Here is a 13022-nt window from a genome sequence, read left to right as displayed (position 1 = left end):
GAAATATGAAGTTATAGCGTAGCATGAAAGTAGAAATTGTTAATTTTTTTTTAAAAAAAGAAAGATTTTTGCCTACACCACGCCAGATTTTTGTTAGTTTAGTTTATTCCCTAATAGAATGATAGAAGGAACATTCATTCACGCTCATAAATGTTTTCATGTTCATATAATGAATGGGTAATATAGGCTCCATCATTGCTAGTACAATGGTTTCTAAGGAACATTTATAAAATAACTGTTTGGTCTCTTAATGAGTGGTGACTCTTCCAAAAACAACATTTGTTCGTCGTTTGTTTTTCTAGTCGACTATATTAGCGATTTATCTTTATCTTAAGAAATGAACATAAGTGGAGACAATAAACTCTACTTTGAACTTTGCAAAATATGTGACACAGCAATAGTGATATTTTCAGCTTATTTCACCAATAGATAAATTATATTGTACCTATATTATGTATATAGGGTTAACCCCCAAATCAATTACAAACAATTTTCTCTATTGCCTCATAATTATAAATTATGGAATAAAATCAGTAAGAATATGTTCAATATTATAATTTTTTTCAATGGTAATTTCAATAATGTATAGAAGCAAATTATACATGTGTTACGTGTTAAAGCATAGATCATTTGAAATAAATATTAATTTAAATAAAACAGAATAAAAGAATAAATAAAAAGTTTTTATATGGGATTAAATTAAATTGGAAAACAAAATTTAAAGCACCTTTACTAGAACATGTCTGGGATAGTTCTATTAATAGAAGTATTTCTAGTAGGTAGTACTATTAAGTTTATGTTTTTAATTTATTCTTATAACACAATTTCTCCGCCAGTAATTACTCCCACTCAACCTTTCAGTTGCTCCGAGATTTATTAATCCATTCGTATGTCAAGTTCGTAAAGGTCTGAAAATTGTTTAATTTCAGACTACCCACCCGGGTGAAAACCGCTGTTAACTGTTAGAAAATAATTGAGAACGCAACAGAGTTGTGCATGACAGCCATCATTCCGAAAAAAAAAATCGGAACTAATTTCATTCAATGAAATTACTAGTAATATTATGTAGGTGCATATGAAGTGTCGGAATTTTTTCATTATGCAATCAAGCAAATATTTCTCTTCTTGTTTTCGTTATGCTTTTGTTTTTGCAATAACCTCGTTTGTAGTTGTACTCTCTATCACCGAGTCACATTTCAACAAAGGTGATTTCTCATAAGTGTTCCTTTTTGTTGTTTGTTTTTAATTTTATACCGACATGAATTCAATCGATGATATTCATGCAATTTTTTTATTTGAGAATTAACTTGGTAATAATGCTGCAAACGCTACACGAAATATAAACCAGGCGTTTGGGGAGATCACTTTTAAACATAAAAAAGTGCAGGACTGGTTTGAAAATTTTCGGTCTGGTGATTTTTCTCTTCAAAACGAACAGCCCATTAATCGGCATGGCTCAGTACTTCACGACAAAGGTCGGCCGATGTATGGCAAATAACAATATGTCTATCGACCTAATAGAAACGATCATGATTTAAAAGATGGTTGGTCCATTGCTATATTGAGTAAAAAAAATTAAAGATCACAAGGAATTATGGAACTAAAAAATAAATAAATTGTAGGTAGCTGTAAATAATAATTATATAAATAAATTGTAGGTAGCTTTTAGGAAATCATCTAATTTTTTGACATTTTTGAGATTTTAACTAAATAAGCATACTAGTCCCAGAAAATATACATCCCTCTTACACTAAGGGATGAACTGCGTCTTAGGGTTTTCGAAAATAAAGTATTGCGCAAAATATTCGGACCGAAAAAGGATGAATTAACAGAAGAATTTAGAAGATTACACAACGCTGAATTAAGGGACCTACACCCGGTAAATATAATTCAAGATATAGCATTGTGGCGTATAAGATGGGCATGTAAGGTTCTAGGACTTAGTAATGAACGGATCCCTAAAATGTTAATAAACACTGAACCGTCGGGTAAATGGCCGAGGGGTAGAACGAAACGTAGATGGGAGGATTGTGTTAAAACTGATTTAGTGGAATTGGGTTTGGAGGGGCATCACTGGAAGAATGTATTCAGAGAGCGTTTGGTGGTATCGGCATCGAACCTTCGGGTTCGTTAGGCCTTTATTATTATTATTATTATTATTGTTATTATTCTACCACCTAAGAAATAAATAAAGATCAGGGACTCAGTACTTTGTAAGGAAGTACCGTTTCTCGAACGTCATTGGTCCAAGCTAATTGTTCATGGTTAACCATATCTGGTGGTTGGTTTTTTCCTCAATTAAGAGCAACGAGTTTATAAAAGCTGGATGGAAGCCAGTAGAGCTCCTGAACCCCCTGGGCTCAGGACTATGACAGAATAAATAATTATCTGCCACCCCTGGACTCAAACCCGGGGATAGTAACACTGCACCGTACTAACTGAGCTACCACGCTGTCTCTTTATAAATGCACCATATTCAAAATATAATCTTTAAACAGTCCATTAATTAACAATAAGTTGTTTCTTGATTTATTTAAAAAATAAAAACAATATCATTGGTTCCATTCTGTCATATTTTGACTAAATATCAAATTTTTATTTCAGTCTTAACCGGATGACCCTATTGAAAATTTTACCTCATTATCTCCTCAAGCTAAATACCAAGATCTCATGTGGAATCTTGTATTAACGTCTGAAATAATGAGTCATGGAATATATGATTGCTGATATATTTTAAAAAGAAAAACACCTTCAGAATTGTTGGTTTATAAGTGGAGAACTCGGACACTTTGAGCTGTTCTAACCTCTAAGTTTTAAATAGCTAAGGAATAATGTAATTTTTTAATCGGAAATTAGTATTTTGCATGAGTGGTAAGAATAGAAATGTACCAATAGTAAGAAATTTAATCTTGATGAAATCAAATTTATAAAAAATTATAATCGCTTATTTGTCCTAACACCTGTAGTAACTTAGGTTTTTTTTTTTAGAGAGAGAGAAGTTAACCAATCTAAAATAATTTTGCAACAACCATGTGAATAACATCGTAATACAAAAATAGCATAAATATTTTTGTTATAGTGTGCTAATATTGTCGAAACAGACAAGATACCGAGAAGAGAATCCTCAAAGTTAGGGAGAGGGATGTTTATACCAGCGGAGAGGTCTCGGGTATATCATCTTAGCCAAGGCCAGTAATAGGGTCGAGTCAACTTAACAGCAAAGCTACACCATTTGCCATTTCATATATCCCTAACCCTAAGGCGATAAACCTGGCCAATCTGATATGCCTTTGTGTCTTGTTTGCTTTTACATTTCTTTTATTCCATATGAAACATCAGAAAATATTTTTATGTAATAAGGAACACCAGTGTATAAGCAAACCATCAGTTGTTTGAAAAATATAATATATAAAGGATGCGCCACATAAGAATCCGGAAAATCCGGGACCAATTCTATATTGTTACAAATACTAACTAATGTTTTGTTTATTTTTTCATCCTCTTAGTAAATAAAATAAAAAAAAAAATGTTGATTTTATTATTATATTATACATTGCACATCATATTTACTTTAAATTTTCGCATATTTTAGATCATTTTTAGCCATAACTTAGTTTTTTCTATTCTCTTCCTTTGTTAGATTATTTTAGTTGTTTGTTTCTTTTTTAGCTTCGAAGCCCTGCAAAGTAACGTTGTCTCATAATAAATAGCTTCCAGACCATTTTCCATTAGTATTAGTTTGTACTGTATACCAGTGAAGCGGCGACAGGGATGCGTTGGGATCTTCTGAGCTCTGCTCTACCCCTCACACGTATGGGATAGAAAGGACTCAGGGATCCTCAGGTCGATTGTGTAAATATTATATATAAGAGTGTAAATCTGACTAGAGATTCTTTTATTTTTATTATTATTTTTTATTTATTTGTTCATACACATAGTTTGATTATGTTCATTTTCTTTATCCTTCTGTTTGTATATATTTTAAGAGATATTTTATTTATTTTTATGTCCTTTTTTTCATTTTGCATTTATTTATTTATTTTAATAAGAATGTGATCATTCATCAATTTTACCTATTGCCCGCTACGGTGAGACAGATTCTAATGTCTATCACTAAATAAAGTTCGATTAAAAAATTAATAATTAAGTTCGTACTGTAATTTGAAAGAGGACCCAGTAAACACATCTTATAAATATTAATAGGAAAATTATTTAATATATTATGTCAGTTTGTTTTATTTAGACTTTAAATTTCATTTCTTACTCACCTTTGTACACCTCACGTTTGCATTCTTCATAAAAACAGGGAAATAGACCAAAATGTTAGTGAATATTGATTGGTTGATTGTTGAATATTCATATAACTCCAAAGTCTTTTATTGCATTTTTGATCCTATTGCAAACTACTATAATTATTAATTTTAATTTTATAATACTCTATTTATAAAATGCAGCATGGTAAAGAGGCTCAGCCACTAGAACTTACAATGGCTTTCAAATCAGTAAGTTTCTGGTTTATTGGTGGAACTAATCCGTGGTTGTCCGTATACGATTTGTCCCGTTGATTCCCATGTAGGGACTTAAGCCATTTGTCCATTTACCACTAGGCTTTCGATAACAACCACATTGCTACCTCAAGTAAAATAGAGATAGAGTACCATTTACTATACATAAATGATTAATGAAATTGGAGTAAGCGTTGTTGTGACTAAATATGTTTGAAAAAATACTTAATCAATAATAAGTTTTTTTTTTTTACTTTTTTTTAGTTTTACATAATTTAAAAAAAAACAAATAATAACATTAAAGGAAATGATTTACACAGTCTCAATGCGCAAATTTGAACTTTGGAGACAAGAGTTTTTATAGAAACTAAAAGTCTTTGCTCGTTCAGCATTGTGTGTTTTATAATCATATAGCAATTAATTTTAAATTCTAGGCAATTTATATGTGTATTTCTGATCGAAAAACGATTAGATATTAGTAAAACACTGGAATAGTGTAGTTATTTGCTAACGATAATCGATAGTATGTAGAAAACAGTCGGGAAGGTTTTATGAGACGTTATGGAGTTAGTGTTAAAATTGTCATAGTGATTATTAATGATAGTTATAATAAAAGCTCATATCTTATGTCAATAATAATAAACTTAGCAATGTTCTAAAGTACAGTCTTTATTATCTATTTCCACATCAAAGAACCTATACCATGCGCCCCCCCCTTTTCTACTTGTTCTCAAAAACTCATTTAAGGGGACACCCCCCAATTACGAATCAGAAGAGAAACTTTAATGAATTAATTTTAAAGAATAAAAGTCCCCTGCTCTGTTTGGAATGTATCAATAATTCGTTTTTGTTAGGACCGTATGTTTATCAACTTTGAAATTTTTATTTAATGTTTTTGCTAATTGTATGCATTGGTCATTGTGTTATCTGTGACGATATATTTCTTTGGATAATTTTATTTTATAAATTAATAATAGTTATTTTCCAACTATAAATTAGTGGGTATCTTTAAACTGTACTATGGATTGGCTAACTATTTTTTGACAGACAAACCTTTTGCAATAAGGTATCTAATATATAAGAATGCATATAAATACTCCTATTATATTAAAAGCAGTGAACAGTTGCTTACAAAGTAAAAAATAAAATATATTTAACGTTTGAAATGAATTGATTTCGTAACTGTTGAAATTTAAGTGAAAAATAAATAATACTATTCCTCTTCATCTTCAAACTGAACTTCTGACGACAAGTCCTCCGGGACTATAAAACCATCCTCGGTGGCGTACAGAATGTCTAATATTTTATGAACCAATTCTTCGTCTCCTCGATGTTCTTGACACAGCATTTCTATGTCTCTAAGCTTAACGAAATAGAAATCACGCTCTTTTTGAAAACCTTCCGCTGTTATTTTTGCATCAGAAAGCTGTTGGGTGAGGTCATCGATAACTTTTTGAACATCAGATGAGTAACGTGTGGTATTAGGTGCAGCAGAAGTTCCCTGGTTGGGGATTCCTGATGTATTGCTTATTACCCTCGTAACATTATTGACAGTTGACGATTCAGCTTGGTTCGAAAGATCAGTCCTATTAGGAGGAACTGAAAGACTTTTAGACAGAGGAATACTCAAGCGAGACTTCTTTCTCCTTCCTGATCCATTCCCTAATTTCTCTCCTCCTCTTGCAGCCAGAGCGGAGTATTCTTGGCCGGAATAATTTGCATTGAAAAATTTCTTAAACCATTGGAGGAATTCCAAATTGTCTTGAAATCTCCCTTTGATAAGTTTATCAACTGGCACTATCTTGTCAACACCAACTTTATTGAACGCAGCTTGTAACAATTTGAAATTATGAATATATTCGTGTTCCAAATTAGTCCTGAACTTAATCCTTTTTACCTGTATTGAACCAGGAAACAACATATCCATATACTGGCAATAAGCTGCACCAGTGCACAATTCTTCTATTTTTCCCAGATTTGCTTGCAAGCACATATTAACCCAATTGAGCATTTCATGCCGGCTCGAATTTTCCGTAGTTACATTTGTCGAATAAACGTTAACTGCCATAATTTGGAATTTATCTGTTTTTTCTGTTTTCAAACGATAGCTATAACCTCTTCTACTTTTGTATAGGTTTCGAAATACACTCAAGCATTCTTTGAATCTTCACTGCAATTCAATCATTTAGAATTATTGAAATGAATTCATGATAGTACATATGTTCTAATAATAAAAGTAGTTTATCATGTTATCAACTCTCAGTCATATAAAATATGAGTAATCAAAAACTTTTTCTCTTTAGAAACGTTTTAAGGAACGGAGGACTATCATTTATAGGAGCTATAAACCTGATACCTTCAGGAGTTTTATTGCTGAAGAACGGTGTAATAAATCATTTCTCGTCTCCAGATTATAACGATTCGTTAGGTTAACATTATTATTGTAAAAAAAATAAATGATAAAAGCCTCTTTACTTAACAAACACCTAACAAAGTTATTCCACACTGAAATACAGATACTTAACTCGAAACATGAAGCTTACAATGAGAAGCGAACTATAGTGGATATTGTATAAGGGCACTTAACCATTGAGTGGCTTTATTAACCTAATAAAGGATGAAGTTAGTAATTCGAAATGTGTATATATTTTATTTTACTGTTCGTTCGTAAAATTATGCAACTTTGATTACAAGGAATACTTTGGGATGCAGTTTTAAACAAACAGTTCGCCCGTCGATTCTCATCAGATTTTAAAAAGGAACAGCAGTAAAATTATGGTGAAGCAGCTGTTTTACACCCAATTAATCACAAGAACGACACAATGTTTATCAATATCAACTATAAGTTCTGTAAAACTAAGCAAGTAACACTAGAGCTAATACTTAGAACTACTTTATATTGTATGATATGACCAGTTTCACGCGTTCATAGTCGGTTTTGGGGTGGGTGTGGTTAGAACGCATTTTCCATCAAAATGTTTTTGGCTCTTGCCTTATATTTGTAGGATAAGGATAATAATATTTTATACAGAATTGAAGTACAATAAATTTAAAAGTGGTAGTATAACTTTTTTTTTTTTTTCTAAACGACTAAGTTACTGAGATATGGAGGGGATCAATGTGGCTGATAAATCACATGCCTTCATACCACTGCCTCGTTCGAGACATTAAGGCAGGGGCCCTTAATCTTTTATACCTGCAGGCATATTTATAGATTATTTGTCACGTGCTATGTACTTTTTTGTACATAAAATACAATAAATTCATTTGATGTGAAACGTTATGAATATTTTATTTATAATCTTAAACACTTTCTTGAGACTAGTTAATGTTGTTTAAATAAAAAAATTAATTTTTATCCATTTTAGTCTCAATACATTTTATTTTTCTTATAAGTTCGACGTTTCGGCCAATCCGCCCATCCTCATGGACAATCTTAATATAATTTTGGAATTAATTGATTTAAAAACTCAACCAATGCTTGTTGTGATAAAGTTTTAACAAATATTGACTGTGATAAATGAATTTTAATTTTTGTTTTTAATGTCAAAATTAATCAAATTCCTCCAGAATCCAATCCTTACAGTCCAAAATCCTTCGTAAAATCCTTAATGCTCCTTACTTTGTCACAAATCAAGTCATCCATCAGGACCTCAATATTCCATATGTTCCCGATTTGGCCGTTCCTTCCATAATAAACTTCTCAACCACCCAAATCCACTTGTTTCTAACCTGGCTTCTCCTTCATTACCTAATAATCCTCCTAGGCGTCTGAAAAGAAGATTCGAGGCCATCATCTCCTCTAGAAATGTTATTGGAGTTCTATCAGTGGGTAGATTCTCCACATGTTTTTATCATGTCACTATGTCACCTACAGCAAATTTACTTGTTGTATATATGTGTATACAGTTGTAAATATCAATAAATAAATTATTAAAAAAAAAAAAAAGTCAAAATTGACGGTTTAGAAATTGTTTTGACCTTGGCAGAATAGCCTGCATGAAGTTGAGTTTTTAAATCATTTAGTTCCAAAATTGTTTTAGGATTGTCCCTGAGGATGGCCGGATTGGGCGAAAAGTCGGATTTGTAAGAAAAATAAAATGTGTGTGACTTTTCAAGTAAGCACGATATATTAGAATTAAATATATCAAGAAATTAACGATTAGGATGCTACAATAGTTTAGCAACAGATGGACCTATGCGTCATTTGAAAAAGCATCCCCGAATTTGAGGAATACCTTACAATTATTAATTATTTAATACAAGCTAACCGAACGAATTAAAACCTTCTACTTATATTTTTAAGGGAGCGCGGTGGCACTGTGGTAAGGCACGATCCTACTTACTCCAAGGACACTAGTTTGAATCCAGCCGGGCTTTTTTTTTTTTCTGTTACACTGTACCCGTGAGTCAAACCTGTGGGTTCCGGAGACCTCCAGAGGTCCATTCAGCCTCATAAATTGGATACCCTTAATTGTGTAAAAATGTGGCGGTCGAGCATGATTCTAAACAAATCACCTCCTTGCACAACCGTTGGTCTAGTAACAGTACTTCCTTACAAAGTACTGCACCTATAACCCTTCAAGGGTTGTAACGGTACAGATTTCAATCTTTTTACTTATATTTTTACGTTGTGAAATAAGTTTTAACTAGTTAAGTAGATTTATTTAATAATTTTTAGAAAACTAGCTCAAAAAATGTAGTTTTTAATCAAAAGATAAAAAAAATTAAATGATTTTACCGCATTGTCACTTATAAAAAATGAGAATTCAGTAGTCATTGTACCAACAAAAGCTTCATTCTTGGTTCAGTCATACAACTGAAAATCAGAATATTCTACTGAAGATTAACTGAGCCAATTTTTTTAAGAACCTCAAATAAGTTCCTAAACATTTTCATCTCACAGAGGCACTTCATCTTTAGATATTATCGTAAGAGTTTCCACAGAACGATTACCTCAAAAGCCTAGTCCGAAAACGAAAAGTCGCATGAAACCGAAATTAAGTATTTAAAGCAATTATAAGCCTGGGACTTAACACCGAATTTTTTCCAAAAATCGATAGACCAGAAGTAGTAATATCATATATGATACGTTTATTTTGAACGTCATTTAAATTGGAATTAAGATATTGGGGGGTTTACGTTGGATTAAATTATGGCTCCGATAATATATTATAATAAAGTATTTGGGTTTCTTAACATGTCCTATTTACTATTCGCATTAGTATAATTAACATTATTTAATAAATAATATGTCTTAATGGCTATAAATGGACATACGCCACTTTCATAATCAATGAAATGACGTTTTCAATTCTATTGATAGGTCAAGTGCATAGGAAAAATATACTATACTTGAAAACCAAATCACGCATACAGTTTTATGTTATAAAATAAAAAAAAGACATATGCAACCATTATTCGTTATTAGATAATATTTGAATTAAAATGAATATCATTCTACTAATTATTATTAATTTTTCTCCAGTTCGTACACGGGAGGGAATCCAAATAACTTTGGTGTGCCTGTGGTATACAATGTAATAAATCCATTAATTTCTCCTTTTTTTTTTTATAATGATGCCAACATCATATTATTAAAGAATTTTGTTCTTCTCTGTTGCAATAACCAATTCAATGTTTTAAATAGTGCATCCTCCTTCACCGGAATTTTGTAAAATAACTTGATATATAACAATCGATTTTCAAAAAATTCACACAACATATTTTAAACCAACTTTCCCTTTCTCCATCAGTATTTTATAGTCTTTTAAAAGCCACCTTGAGTTTGGTTGAAATGAACTCCTTACGTTTCATTTAATTTAGAATGAACTTTTTTTATGACTTAAAATTCCTAAAAGACAAATAATTAATGTTTCCACAAGAAAAACGTAAATGTTTTGAACAGGCTCTGTTCTGTGCGCTGTGACTGATCCGATAAGAGGAAGTTTAAGTCCCAAAATAGACCCACCATTTCAGTGTTTTTTTTGCATTGAAATTCACACCAAGTTGCTTAGGTTTTCTCTTCGGTTATATATTAACTTATTCAATATTCTTAACTAATTATTGATAAATTGCTTAAAAAAAAAGGGATCATATTCTAGAGGGCTGTATGAAAAATAAAATAATTCATAACAAATAAGTTAAACAAAAAGCTGAGATTTCATAAAACTATATTGCAGTATATTTTCTATAACCATTTGAATCTCTGGCAATGAGACTTACAAAACTTCAGATTTTGAAATCGAATGAATCTAATTTAAAAATTCAATTATTAAGCTAGCTGATACGATTTTTTTTTTTGGAAAATGGACTAACGACACATTCAAAATGAACTTTTTACTAACTCCATTGACCAATAAATTTTCGTGTTTGAAAATCTAATGAATCTTTTTTTTTTTAACAGTAAATAATTTTTATTTATTGATAGATATTACAATCTGCCACACTATTGTGGGCAATAGGTAATAGTGATGAATGCTGACATTCATACTAAAATAAAAGTAAATAAATGAATGAAAAAAAATCTCTCTTAAAATATATATAAACAGAAGGATAAACAAAATGAACATAATCAAAATATGTGTATGAAAATTAAATAATATAATCTCTAGTCACATTTACACATCACTGTTAGTGAGCCAGTGGAGGCTGAGCAAGTGCGCTAAAACCGCAAACACTCAAATTAAGTGGAGAATCTGACCATTATCAACTAATGAATTTAGTGTTAAAATTCAACTATTAAGGTATCTAACACGATATTTTTTTAAATGGACTTACACCACTTTAAAAATAAAAATTCATATACTTATTATAAAATCTCTAACTATTTCCAGTTTTTATTACATGATTATCGTAATTTCTAGTACCTTTTTGAATTCCCAGAAATATTTATGAGGAAGAAAAAACTCTAAACCAAGGTCAATCAAGCAGCTCTGTCTAATTTACCACCTTAACATATCTTTCGCCACTGTTTCCTCCTTAAATGTTAATTTTCTTCTTGTACTTTAAAATACTTATTTAAGGTTGTATGATACCCTAAAGTAAATATAAAGACAAATCCTTAATCTGTGCAATTACATTATTCTCAGGAGACAATATGTCCCAGGATAAAAATTAATTTCCATTTTATTTGAACTACCCACTCGGCTGTGGAATGATTAAACGGAGTGACTGTCCTCGAGCCCCTGGGACTACTTGATATAAATAACGTGGAGAATTAAATGAAGGAAGAGTGGGACGGAGGGGGGGCGCGATGTAGTGCTCTAATTCGCGGCATGCCCCGCTCATGAGTGCTGCTTCTCTGTCAGTTGTCACCAAGACAAACCTCGACCCTACCTAAAACTGTTAGGTTTACGTTTATGTTTATGCAATGCATAAATTATTCATGACACTAAAATGTGAGCATACATAATAAGGTTGCACAATAACTTAATATAGTCCATATAGATTCATGAACGGATTCCGTAAACTGAACGAAGCTATTAAATCTAAAAAAGTCCATCTTCCAAGAAGATTTGATAACATAACTGGAATTCCACGTATAATATCAAAACTTCTTTATGGAATATTCAACGTTAAAGAAAATATATTTAACATGTTTACCGGCAGGCTTGTGCTAAACTAATATGCTTCAACTATTATTTTTAAAAATATTTGGTAAATTTAACCAATCAACTACTCTTAACTAACCCATCATTGCTCGAATTATTTTTTACTTTAAAGTTTAATATTAGTTTTATTTATTATATATTTTTTTAGGCTACAATAAATAAATTTTAAAATATATTTCATTATAAGGATAGAGGATATGCTACCATCTATTAACCACAAAACTGAAAATATTAGAGGATGGTAAGGAAAAATGGAAAAAGTGACTTTAATCCCTTATCAAAACGACTTAAAATAGACATTGGTCTTTGCCTTTTCGATTGAAACTTATTTATCCACTATTATTACTTAAATGATGATATAAAAAGATTTTTTAATATATATTTAAATGTACATACATATATAACAAATTAAAAAAAGTCTGGTTTAGTGGGTGGATCTTACAATTTTCAATTACTATAAAAATAGAGGTTTTCCGAGGTTAAAATAACGAATATTAAATTTACCTGAATACAATTAATAAACAAAATACAACAAAGTGGTATGCAACTTATGAATGGAATCTGAGGATATCGGATATTCTCGTTTTTTTTTTTACTCAAACCTCTGTTTCTATTTTTCTTAATAATTCTCCTTTTATTATTTATCAATTTTTTTTTCATATATTTTATTTAGCCATTGTCTATTATTGTAAACATTAAAAACTGGTTATTTATTTCAATTAAGCGCAGATTAAAGGTAATTTACGGATAAATATTTATAAATTATAGAAGATATTTATAAATTCGTCATTTAAGCCCTGTTGAACTATTTCTATTAATGAGAATAAGACCTATTTGATTTTAAATATTTATTAATTTACTGAGCTTAATCTAATCGTTTTGAGTTGTTTTGGAGAAAACCCTT

At 30.8% G+C, this 13022-nt stretch overlaps 1 pseudogene; it reads right to left on the bottom strand.

Annotated features, from left to right (window-relative positions):
* Positions 1-5633: 5633 nt before the first annotated feature.
* LOC106680474 (microtubule-associated protein RP/EB family member 1 pseudogene) lies at positions 5634-6735 on the bottom strand (annotated as a pseudogene).
* Between the last annotated feature and the right edge of the window lie 6287 nt (positions 6736-13022).

The sequence above is a fragment of the Halyomorpha halys genome, unplaced genomic scaffold, assembly GCF_000696795.3.
Source record: "Halyomorpha halys isolate HHAL.00 unplaced genomic scaffold, Hhal_1.1 Scaffold264.1, whole genome shotgun sequence".
Taxonomy (NCBI): Eukaryota; Metazoa; Arthropoda; class Insecta; order Hemiptera; family Pentatomidae; genus Halyomorpha; species Halyomorpha halys.
The sequence above is the reverse complement of the archived record's forward strand: the minus strand, read 5'-3'. Positions and strand labels throughout refer to the sequence as shown.